Source organism: Manacus vitellinus, unplaced genomic scaffold, assembly GCF_001715985.3.
Source record: "Manacus vitellinus isolate BGI_N305 unplaced genomic scaffold, ASM171598v3 scaffold_3_pilon, whole genome shotgun sequence".
Classification (NCBI taxonomy): Eukaryota; Metazoa; Chordata; class Aves; order Passeriformes; family Pipridae; genus Manacus; species Manacus vitellinus.
In genome coordinates this window covers 46,826,888-46,839,647 of record NW_021940535.1, presented here as the reverse complement: position 1 = coordinate 46,839,647, position 12,760 = coordinate 46,826,888, and the positions used below count along the sequence as shown (strand labels likewise).

The window sequence follows — 12,760 nt, the reverse complement described above, 5'->3', positions numbered from 1 at the left end:
ATCTAAGACCAAAAGAGTTTTCATTTCTTCCAGCTATTTTCTGTTTCACTTATTATTTCTTTTATGTCATATGCTAGAAAGGACTCCCTTTTTTCCCCCCCACAACATTTTCATTAAAAGAGAAATAAAAAACCCCAACCCAACAACATTAACTCAAAACTCAGAAAAAAAATAAAGGATGCCAGATAACAAGAATGAAAGAATTTTTTTCTTTTTTCTCTCAAAAAGTCCCGGTTAAGAGTTCAAAGCCATTTGTTTCCTTGTAGGCTAGGCTGGAATAAAATGCCATGCCAAAGATTTGAAGCCTAATTTTAAAAGTACATGTAGAATTCAAATTGGCAACAATAGGAGAAACTGCATACCTAAGAAAAATATCAATTTTTTCAGAGTCCCTGGCCTTTGCAATTTTTATTTTTTAAAGAATGTGGATCAGAATTTAAACCACAATAACTAACTGCATTTCCCACCCATTTAATTTAAAGACACTGACCTAGACCTACAGTTTTCACCAAGGATGCAGCCACATGCACCTTCATCCTTGTCATGAGGTCACAATCAGGCCAACAACAGAGCTGAGAAGTGAACAAAAATCCCTGTGCCTCAATAAACCAGAGCATTGCATTCACTAGGCAGGACAGCATTCCCATTTGTAAGCATGTCCTTTCAGTGTTTCCAATGTTGCATAAGAAATGGAGGCAACCAATATACCTAAAGAAGTTTGAAGACTCCTCTGCACTGAAATGAAAATGGAAGAAATAACAAAAAACTCTCAAGGAATAACTACTGATACGCAGAATTTTCTTTGGATTAAACTGAGGTGACATAAAACCATCATGATAGTTGTCTTTCTGCTATATCATATTGCTTACAAAACCTGATCACTTTATGTAGAAGTCAATATTTTCTCTTTGGCATTCAAAACAGTCTCTTTACAGCCCCTTAATAAGGGTCTACAGTATTTTTTAAACCATACACTTACAAGTGCCACAAAAAAGCGGCTTCTAAATGTAGGAATCTCTGAAGTGGCAAATCTGTAGTAGCAAGGTTGTTTGTTGCACCATGGACTTTACAAGGGCCATTATTTATAAAAGCCCCCTATGGCCAGCATTCAAATTTCAGCTATCGACCAGTATTGAGTCCTTAGGGAAACATAAAAAACAGCAGAGTTAAATAGGGGTTTTTAAGAGCCTGGGATTAGGGTTATGCCCTAATTATGAAGTTTGGATTTGTTTCTGTGTCTGGCTGTGAAAACAAAACCCCATGCAGGCTATACTATTACGATCCCCACCAGCAGCAGAATGAGCATTCTGCACATTTGCTGTGATTTTGCTAGTGTTGCATCACTTCATAAAGATGCCTGTCATTGCTCAAAAGATACAAAAGCATCCTACAGGAAACCTTCACTGCTCTAATTCAGTTTTTTTTTTCTCCTCTGGAATTCTGTATTCCTCTATATAGACATGCTTTAGGTGACAATATACATTCAAGAACAATTATAGATTGCATCCCCTGTTGCCATCTCCATAAACAGCTGACCTACAACGTGTCTGCGTACAAATCCACAGCCTGAAGTTTTAAAAATATCAACTTTAAATTAAATCTTCACTTTTTCCCTTATGCAGTTGTTTCCTATGCAATTAGCAAAAAGGTTTTGTTTCATCTGTATTCAGTGGTGCCTGGAAAGATGGTGTTAAAGACCGTTTTGTAAAAAACCAAACATGCAACCTCAAACAATCCTTCTTCTCCCCATCCCTACCATGCTTATACTCTGTCAACTTGGGGATCAGTGATTCAAAATTATTTATAGATTCACAAAAGAACTGTTTGCACTGTAAATGATGGTGAGCAGACCAGTATGTAGGACTGCTCTTCTTAAAGATTTTCATATCTTCTCTCATTTGTGGGGTTAGTTTTACTCCTTTGGATGTTTTGGCTGTTGTTCTGTTAGCTGTCTGTTAATACATTAAATAAATTGCTGTTGTGCATTAAAGCGACCAAATTTGGCCATTTGAATGCTAAAATGACCAGCAATTTCTGTTTATTTTATAGCTGATTAGAAATCTGCCTTTTGCACCGAAGCAATATTTACAGGGTATTCATGTAGCAGACACACAGTGTAATCTTCTTTCTCTGCAGCTGACAGCACACAGAGATGTTCAATGTAAAACTCAATGATGTACAAAGAATTTGACTGCTATGAGATAACTGGTCCTTTTCTTAACCCTCTCCTGATGGATTGTGGGAGGCAGACAAAATAGGGATCTGCTACCAGGCTGATAAGTTGTTTCTGTTCTCTAAAATAGGAAAGCAGGGCCATATTAAAGGTGAAACCATTTATAAATATAGTCCTGTGGAGAAGGAGACAGACAAAAGGTTGTATGTGATGTTTGAGTACCTATTAAAAGAAGCAGGAACACAAAAACTGAGCAGATCAAAATATGTGTTTGCATATGCCTATTAATTCTGAGACAAACTTTTGAAGAATGCTAGCCAATATATTACATCATGAGTAACAGAAATTGAGCTAAGCTCACAGAGAAGCACTTAAATAAATCACTTGATTTTCAGAGGATATTTGAAACTCAAATACAAAATGTAATTGCCTACCTTTAGGCATCAAATAATGAAACTGCTGACAAAATTACTAACTCTCAACAGCCAGGAGTTCGAGAAAGCTCAAAGGTTGAGACTAAACATTCATACACAGGTTAGAATTCTTTTTTTCTTTCCTTTTTTTTTTAATGTTTCTATATGATGTCATACATCATCCAAACTTTCACAAATGCCTTACATTGTCTTAGGCACAGCCATAGCTGATATTTAATGAATCTGATGGAAAAATTCACTGTAACTTCTATGGCTACTACCTCTGTAATCCTTCTTTTAGTGGAGATTGTTACAATACTATAAATTCTTTCCTTTAGATAAGTTTGTAACACTGGCATGTGTTCATCTTTGTAGGATTTAAGAGTGTTAACAAGACAGTGTCTTCCCAGAAAACTTTATATGTGTATTTACAGTCATGGACACACACTCACAAATACATGTATATGGGAAAGCTCTAATATATTTTTCAAGTCACCTTCAAATAGTCCTGGCTTAAAAGCATTGAATCCTCTGAAAAAAACCCTTTCAATGTTTATTTCAACATGACAAATCAATGATATAAGAGGAACTTGGTTGTGGGTGCTCTTTTTGGAGACGTCCCTCTAGTAATTATTGACAATTTTTCATGAACCTTTTTCCACAGTCTTGCAGAGGGATGGAGATACTGAAAGTGCCAAAACAATCACAGAAACTAAGGCAGGCCCTGTTTCTAAGTAAAATGTAACCAAACTATTTAATAGCAAAATATTTCATAAGAATACTTTAAAAAATAAGTATTTGGGTATATATTGTGATTCTGCATTTCTCTTATCTTCAGCTAAACAGTTAGTCTATCATTTTTTTATTTAGTAAAATCTAAATAATCTTGACTTCCCGGTTCCTTACTGCTCTTTCCAGGTTGGTAGCATTGAGAAACCTCAAAACACTTATCTTTCAATGTGATTCATATTAAAAAAACACAGACAAATTTCTCTGGCTTGGATTTTTATAAAAGCCTGTTCTGACAAAACCTTTATATTTTAGATCTAACACTTTTTCTTAGGTGCTCTGATTAAAAAGGACAAACTTCCTCGACACATTTTCTTCTCCACAGGAGCCAGGGTTTGTTTCAGTTTCAAACTTCACTTGAAGCGTCAGACATCAAACCTTTGCCCTAGAAATTACAGGCTGCACAGACAGTTTCTGAAGGACATGCAGGAATTTTATTTGCATGTTTTCTGTTTCTAGTACTTTGCCTTTACTACAGCTGAAATAACCACTGTGCAAAGAATCTGCAAACCTGAATAAAGGGAGCCAGAGTGATTAAGATCTGAGACAGTCTTTATAGGATATTTAAAGCCATTCAGTGTATTAATTAAAATAAATCTGGTGACAGCCATCCCACATTTGCTTTTTAAATAGTCCTTTTCAATTCTAATTTCTGAATTTTTAGCATCACCTATATCTGCAAGATAACTTGAATGAGATTGGGAAGAGACTCAACTCTCTCTGTGATTGGATTACAGGGTAAAAAATCCACAAAACTCTTCCCTTTGCCTTCCATCAGGAAGGATAGTCCTCCTAGACTGACTTCTCTATTAGAAGAACAAAAAGGCACTTTTGGCTATTACTTGGTGCCCAAAAGCCAGGTAAGCTCTTAGAAGCAGCAGGTTTGGGAGCCAGTCGTGCCTTCTGTTGCCCACACTGACTGACATGCTACACACGCAGAAGAAATGTTTTAAATATTAAAATTACAGTGACAAGTACTCAAAAATTAGGAAACACCAAAAACCATCTAGCTCATGAATATGTATTTTGCTCCTGTTGTTAATTACATGATCACAAGCCCCTTTTTCACAAAGTCCTCAGCTGGTGCTCTCTGAATGAGCAACTGCTGAATATTTTATCTTCACTACTTAGTTTCTGCCCTAAGCCTTGGGGATAAAGTGAGAGAAGGTAACCTACATTATCCATGAAGCCAAAATACTTACGGAAATTACTGATGAGGAGGAACTGAACATGGTTTTGGTGTGCTCAGTTGTAACTGTTCTGTAACCTAACCAGTTAATTGCATCCTTGAAAAGTATCAGCCTGTCCGAAAAGGGGTCCCCCATGGATCGATCCTGGATCCTGTGCTGTTCAACATCTTCAGAACTGATCTGGATGATGGGATTGAAAGCACAATTACTGAGTTTGCTGGTGACACAAAACCAGGTGGTGAGATGAACACATCTGAAGGGTGAACCATCCTACAGACAGGCCTGGACAGGCTGCAAGAGTGGTCAAGGAAGAACAAAATGAAGTTTAACACAGATAAGTGCAAAGACTTGCACTTGGGGTGAAACAGCCAATGAGCCCAGCTGAAGGGGGCTGCAGATCCTGGTGGACCACACACTGACCAGGAGTCAGCAACAAAGGCAAATCAGATCCTGAACTGCATCCACAGGGCAATACAAACAGAGGTGGAAAGAGGACGGAGTCTCTCTCTTCACAAGGGGCAATGGGTACAAGTCGCAAGGGGAAAAGTCATGTCAGTATAAGAAAAATATTTTTTACAGTAAGAAAAATCACCCACTGGTACAACCTCCTCAGGGACATAGTGGAATCTCCATCACTGGAGGTTTTTAATATGAGATTGGACACAGTGCCAGACAATCTCATCTAGGCCCCCTTTCCCCTGATAGGATAGACCACATGATCTTTTGAGGTATCGTTCAATCTGGGCCAGTTTATGTTTCTATGGTAACCAAAACAGATTCACTAACCATTGATGAGATTTAGTCTGAAAAATTCTTTGCAGGGAAGAATTTTGGTTAAAGGAGTTAAGGGTTGTTTTTTTAGAGAAAAAAAAAATCAAAGATTTTTTTATTCAGGGAGTTTAGGCAGTGCAATGGCAGATAGTGCTGCCATTTCTCCCTATGCATTAAGTGTCTTGAATCTTTTGGGTTTATTTACTACCTAGAATTAAACCCAAGTGGTACAATACAGACAGAGACCTATATAGAGACAGGTAAATAACATTAATTTGGGTAAAAAAAATAATTAGTGGATCTATTTTTATCTAAAATGTTAAGACTTTTCATATGGAAACATACTGCTATTTAATTTTCAATGAACACAAAAAAGAGTTTTCATAGGGAGAGATAATTGTATAAAAGTAATTCAACAGTAAAAGATAAAATTGAAATAGCTGCAAACTAGTAAATACAGATTGCCAGATTTTAAAGACTTAGAGCTGTTTTTATGAATACAGAAGAGTTATCTATATATAATTGAGATTATTATTGCTGAACTAAGCACAAGTTAGTGGTTATGTCAATGCCTCACTGGCCTGGTTAGTTAGGGTAAAATACTGCTACCATTAAAGTCATTAGAAAGATACAGGTTTCACTTTAGCATTACTGAACTTCTAAAGAATATTTAGGAGTAGAGTGACTCACATGGTGTTTAGCCTTGATTTGCAGTTAAGATGACATTAGTATTAAAGAAGATAGAGCCCTAAATTTCTTTACCTCTTTTCAGTACTTGATTCTTCACTGTATGACACACAAAACAGCTGAACTGAGCTGGAAACAGTTTTTCTTGCCTTGTGAAAAATTAAGGGATTTCAAAAATCAAATTGTATTCATTGGTTCAAACACAATAATCTGCCCTATAGCAAATTTTAATAAATTATTTGATTCATTGTAAACACTTGAATAAGGTACAATAATTCATTGCTGTTTTGGCAATTTTTAAGTTCTAAAATAGACTTCTTCTAAAATTTCTGAAAAAAAATTAGTTGTGAAGTTATGAAAACATGCCCAAGTGTGCATCTCAACATTCCAAAGTTGATTTTTTTAAAAAAGGCTTGAATAAATCTTTGAAACTATCTTCCGTTATAAATCCTTTAAAACTATCTTTTAAAACAATTTTAAAGGAAAATTTTTTACTTGTTCCATAAAGTGTGCCACATGTGGTGCATAAACTTAAGTGTTAATTCTATGGGTTTTTTTACAGAGCTTGCAAATAAAATTCTGACTGTTTTGTAACTGCATTTATTTTGTATTTATCATAATTTGATTTGGGTAAAACATCCAGAAGAACCTGGTTGGGACCACAGCTCACTTACCAGCATGTCAGATTGCCATGTGCTTTTTCTACTGTATCTACATCCATGTAATGCCTTCTGGGAAACTGAAGCCAAGTGGAGAACCTGACTGTGCATCACCCATGCAAGAACCTCAATTACCAGCAGAAGTACCCCTTGCAGTAAGGGTGTAGCTCCTGACAGTCATTTTTTCACCACTAAACTGGGTGATTTGAAAAGTGAGGGAAACGTGGGTGAAGGGATGAAGACGTTAATTCTTGCCAGGGGTCTCTTCTGTCCTACTCAGATTACTTGTCTGTGACAGAAGTGGCAGAAAAGAAACGTGTCTGCACCTCAGCTGCTTCAGTGCTCAAGCCAAAGCGCAGGAGTGGTGATTCATACCAACCCTCTGGCTTTGCACTGCAGAGATGTGGGTGCACGTCTGGATATCAGAAGGGGTAATAACTTTAAACTGAAATAGGATAGGTTGAGATCAGATTTTGTGGAGAAATTCTTTACTGTGCAGCTGGTGAAGCACTGGAACAGGTTACTCAGAGAAAGTGTGGATGCCTCATCCCTGAAAGTCTTCAAGGCTAGGTCAGATGGGGCTTCAAGCAACCTGGTCTAGTGGAAGGTGTCTCTCTCCTTGGCAGGGGGGTTGGAACTAGATAATGTTTAAGATCCCTTCCAACTCAAACCATTCTGTGATTCTCTGATCTTCTCCTGTCACTTCCTCTGTGTGGGTCATTCCCTGTGGCAGAAAGACATAAGGAGGATCTAATGGATTCCTAATCTGCCCTGAGCATTCCTTCCCAGTGCTCAGTTCTTGGCTTCCCAGTACTGGTTTCTCAGGACTTTTGATAAAATTAAGTGAAGAGATCTTAAAGAATAACTTCTGTTGGTTACATCATTGAAGTGGTGAAATCTTCATTCTCCATGTAGCTCTGTTACAGCCAAACAGAAGTACAATGTTTGGGAAAATTATTGAAATTTAGAGAAATTGTTCTCCCCTCATGAATAAATGTTAGCAGATTTTGGCTAATCTGAGTTTTCATTAATAAGGGTTAGCAGATTTAGGATGTATTATTAACTCACAATTTTAGACATTGCATTATTTATTGCTACCCTCTTTCTTCTTATTTTTAATTGCAATGCTAGAGTTAAGGTAATGAACAAGAGCATTAGCATACCAAGGAGGATGACAGGGAGACTTCCCTTGTTGCTGTGCCCCCGCAGCCTCAAGCTAATCTCCTGCCAGCACCAACCATCCAGACAATGCCAGCTCCCTCTCTCACACACAAACACTTCACAACTTGTTGATATTCAACACAGGAATTAGAGCAGACCATTTTAATTTGTGACTGCATATCAATGCTAAGGAAACAATTAGGAGTGCCCTAAAGTCTGATTTAGTTAAGACCATAGGAACACCCAAGAGCCAAAAAAATCATCTTGATTAGCTCGGATCTGTTCCAACATAGCCCTCCAGCAAGCATGAATTTACCACTGCCTTAAGCAAGAGGACTTGCAAAACCAGTGTGGACTGTCATATATGGATGATTGCTTTTGTAATGCTGTAAGATCTGAACCGTGGTAGCCCAGCACACACAATCCCCCCCAAAACCAACAGAAATAACTTTGTAGCATTGCAGCTTTGGATGAAGTCTCAGCTTAATTAATAATCAACCCTTACACTTTTGTGGGCCACCTCTCAGTTCTGTCACACATTTCCTTCAATATGCTTGCTTGCTTTTGGAGAAACAGCCACAAGATTGACAAGCGCATGAAACAAAATTACCCCCCTCAAACCTGAAAGAAGGTGTCCTCTCAAGGTCATGTTCAGACAAATGGCATGAGCTGTGTGCTTAATCTTCAGCAATTTACCTGGGCTCTGGGTAAACAGAATCCTTCAGTATCCTGTGAAGCTATAATGCCAACTCCTCCGCCTTTTCCTCCTCCACCTCCCATATCAAATTCAATGTGAAGTTTCAAGGGGGAAAAGAACTCACAAAGGTTATTCTAAAGCTCAAAGCTAAATGCATTTTTAAACACTGCTGAACTTGCTGCAGATGCCTCACACTAGACAAAGAGCTGCAGAAGGCCCACAATAATACACTAATTCCATTGCTGGAAGAAAGGCAGAAGACTTCAATCAATCTTGAAATTAACTTTGCATTTAAAAATGTAACAGGCTCTGCACTGCATAGAGTGTCAATTTTTTTATCATGATTACTTGTTATGTGTCAAACCATTTAGTCTCACCTCCTATTGTGCTGTGATTGAGTTCATGGCAGCAAACATACTGGTCATAAAAACAATGGAAGTTTGAATGCTGTCTGAAATATTTGTTCCATTGAAGCTGAATAATCAAATGCACATTATGATTTTTTGTCAACAACTTTAATTTAGTTCTGTTTAATTGATTGCCTATGCCTTATGGATTTTTTTTTTTTTGCTCCATAAAGGAGGTCTGTAGGACAAACAAGAAGTAAAGTTGCTAGCTAAAGCTCATACTCCTTTAAATAAAGAAATGGTTGAGAGCATTTTTACATTTTTTTTTCACAAATACTCCTCTTTGCTTCTAGTATCCCTTTTGTCCGTTTTAAGCTTCTAGATCCAACTGGTGGTTTCAAATTTTTCTATCTGGATGCCTAAAACATTTTTGGTGAACTACAAACTTCCGAAGCTTCAGAGACTTGGATTGCAAATAACATGTATGAAATTGCTCCTTTTAGACACATTTTGGTGGTCAAAAGTCTGAAAATGTCTGGGCTTGCTGGAGCTTACTACTCAGTGAGCATGCAGGATTTGTAGGATGGGCAAATGTCCCCCTTGAAGGGACTGGAGTAAAAAGGGAGGCAAACCTCTACTTGTTTCACATACTAATGAGCACTGATGATTGCACTGGCAGAAGATATAAAAGCCCACAATGAGGGGTCACTGTGGTGCCTGGGGACAGAGAGCTTGTGAGCATCCCAGTGCTTCTGAGATCTGCTGCAGGACTGTCCCTGTCCCCTCCTGCACCTTTGTGCATGCAGAAGATGTAAAACCATAGAACATACAAAGAGGAAAGTTTACAAGTGAAGTGACCAAGGAGGCAAAATACAGCACCTTCCAGCACAGCCGACCATGTGATTGGTCTGCTGATAATTAGCATTGGCCACAGCAGCAGTAGACACGGGATCCTATGAACTAAAGTTTTCTTCATCTTACTTGTTTGTCCTACTTTCTTAAAACATATCTTTTTCAGATGGGGAAAGCCCTGAAATTCAATCTTTTCCTGAAGTCTTCCCTTTACTTGAAGTCTTGTGTGAAAATCATTAAAATTTTGATTTCTCTAACAACTAAGGAAATGTCATCTCCTGTAGCATATTTTCTATCAAATTCCAGTTTTATAAGAAATTTTTACTCTTTCTATGAAGTTAAGTGCAAATCTTACCTTCCCTATTTATTACAAAGACATTTTCATCTAGAACGTGAAAATGACATTTTAGCCTTTGCGGTCCCAGTGTGAATATTTGGATACAATCCCAAAAATAGATGAAGAAATGCACCAAGGTGAATATGTAGAGAATAAAAAAAAAAGTATAATGGGCTGTTTTGGCTGTAATTAAGAGCATAAAACAAGGGGGCAACACAGTGATGGAAGGTGTGCATTGTTATTCACTGTGAATTTTGCAGATTATTTTCTCTGCTTCACAACCTTTAAGTGCTAGTTCACTTTTTACCCTGCTCCATAGATCTGAGAGCACTACAGATCTGCCCACAATACTACTTTATTAACTGCACATAATGAGGTATGCCAACACTTCAGACAACAATACATCAGTCAGTGTAACAGGAAGCCAAAATGCACAGCTTGGGTTGGCTTGCTGTTTATCTTTGCTCCAGCAATTATAATGGCTGGAGGAGGAGACTGGAAAAATAAGAGAGATGGTACCATTTATCTTCTCTTTTTGTCAAAGAAAACCTTTGTAAGAAAGAAAGGTAATGTTATTTTAAAGTTGAATTTATGTTTCTTTTTTATTTTTCATGTGAGTGCACACTTTTGTCATACTTACAGGCAAAGCCAGCTAAGTCAGCCACTGCTAGAGGGAACAGAAGTACTTTGGTTCTTCTGCCCACTTTGGCCATGGCAAAGCACTGGCCATCCAGGTTGGCTGCCATCAGGTCTATTCAGACAGGGAAAATTTAGGATGTGACTCCTGTTGGGATGAAGGTTGGAGTACACTATTACCACAGTGTCTGTATCAGTTCCTCACATCTCAGCAGCAAGGGCTTCATCTTCTCTCTCCATCCATCTGCCATGACTTACCTGTCCCCTGGACTCTAGATTAATAAAAGTAAATTTTTTACTTTTAAAAAACTTTAAAAAAATTGACTAAATGATGGATCTATTTTTTCTGTATTAACCTCTGAAGCATAGAATGGAAGGAGCTAGACCATCTGATTTTCACAGAGCTAGACAATCAGCCCCCTAACTTGCTCTGAGAGTAAGAAGTGAGAAATAGTGGGGAGATGAGTTTGAGAAAGAGAATAACTGCATCAAATATTTTTCTACTTTGAAAAACTATAAAGAAAAATATTTTTATGTGTTTACTCGTTCATTTTGGAAATTAAATATTGAATTAAACCAAAACTATCCCCAGTCATACTGTCCAAAACTGAAATACTCACAAAATAGCCATTCTAAAAATACAATATTAATTGTATATGGGTATTTCTAAGCTCTTAGAAACAATGTAAACAATTAACTGTCCTTTAGATCATGCCATATTTCTGATGAAGACAGAGAATATGCTCTGCAATAGGAAAAAGACAATTAGTTCTTTAGGATGTCATTTATTTTTGTGACCTTGATGTTTTCTGTCCATTTATATTTACAAATATTTTGGGCCAAATTCAGACATAAGTGGGGGCATTATTTTAATACCTTCAAAATTTACAACAAGACTCACCTTAAATTGACTAATTGAAGAAAATGATTCCCCAGTCTCTAAAAGGGAAAAGGAGAAAAATCAAGAACCCACCCAGCCTGTGGCAAGTTTTCATCATTTATGTCTTCATTTTCTATCTTATTTATAAGACCCATGATCAGTGAGAAAAAAATGCTGTGCTTTCCTGTGGTTTTCTATTCAGAAAGCATGGCATAATCTGAACTGTGTTTGCTTTATAAGCATGTGTTGATGGGTGAAAATGATTCCAAGACTGGGACGTTTTCAGAGGAAAAACTGAGGATAAGGTAGAAATGTGCATTACTTTACTGGGACTTGTTACAGAACCAGAGAGGTGTTTACCCACAAGGAAGATGTTAAAGACAAGCTGTGTTCATATTCTTCCACAGAGGGGCTGGAAAGGGGCAGTGGATGTCTGTGGAATGTTGGTGTCATCCTCACATGACAGGACCAATGGCTGAGTCACTGATCCCCTTTATGACTACAGCACAGGTCTTTCCACTTCCTGGGTGCAAAATCCCACAATTAGAAGAGCAGAACTTTCCTCTTAAGGCTTTCAACTATTTATTATGCAAATCTAGTCTCAGAGGTCAATCATGTGCACCATGTAGTTACGGGTCAGTGCAAGACTGCTGGGATTTCCTTTTTAGAGCAGCCATCCTATTGCAGCCGTGTCTTGATATCAGAAACATGTCAAGGAAAATATTCCCAATATAAAAAACACACCAGTTATAAAAAATTGTGATTCAGAAGTAGAAGCCCAACCTAATGTGCCAAGTTGCCAGTTCTTCTACAAGTAGCACATTTTATAAGCCAGTCTGAGAGGCAAGGGTGTGTCTGAGAATTCTCTGTTTCCCACCATCTTCATTTTATTCTAATACTTATCCAGTGGTCACTAGCTGAGATTGACAGTTTTGTGACAGAGGTGTAGCAGCTTTAGCTTCCAAAACAATTTAAATAGCAACCACAGCAAGACTGTCTGGAAATGACATAAGAAATGGTTTATAGCAGCAAGGTTTGAGGCTACAAAAAGTTTCTTTCTGCTTGTATTGAAATGGAAAACTCCTGTTGTATTGATATGGAAAACTCCCCTTGAGCACCTAAAAGCAGTTAGGGAGTGAACAATAACTACAGATTGCAAACTCCAGGA

General features: G+C 37.6%; 1 protein-coding gene across 1 annotated transcript in view; it reads right to left on the bottom strand.

Moving 5' to 3' along the window:
* Window positions 1–12,760, bottom strand: part of PTPRN2 (protein tyrosine phosphatase receptor type N2) — a 642,799-nt gene that overhangs the window by 181,542 nt on the left and 448,497 nt on the right. The gene's annotated exons all lie outside the window — the stretch shown is intronic.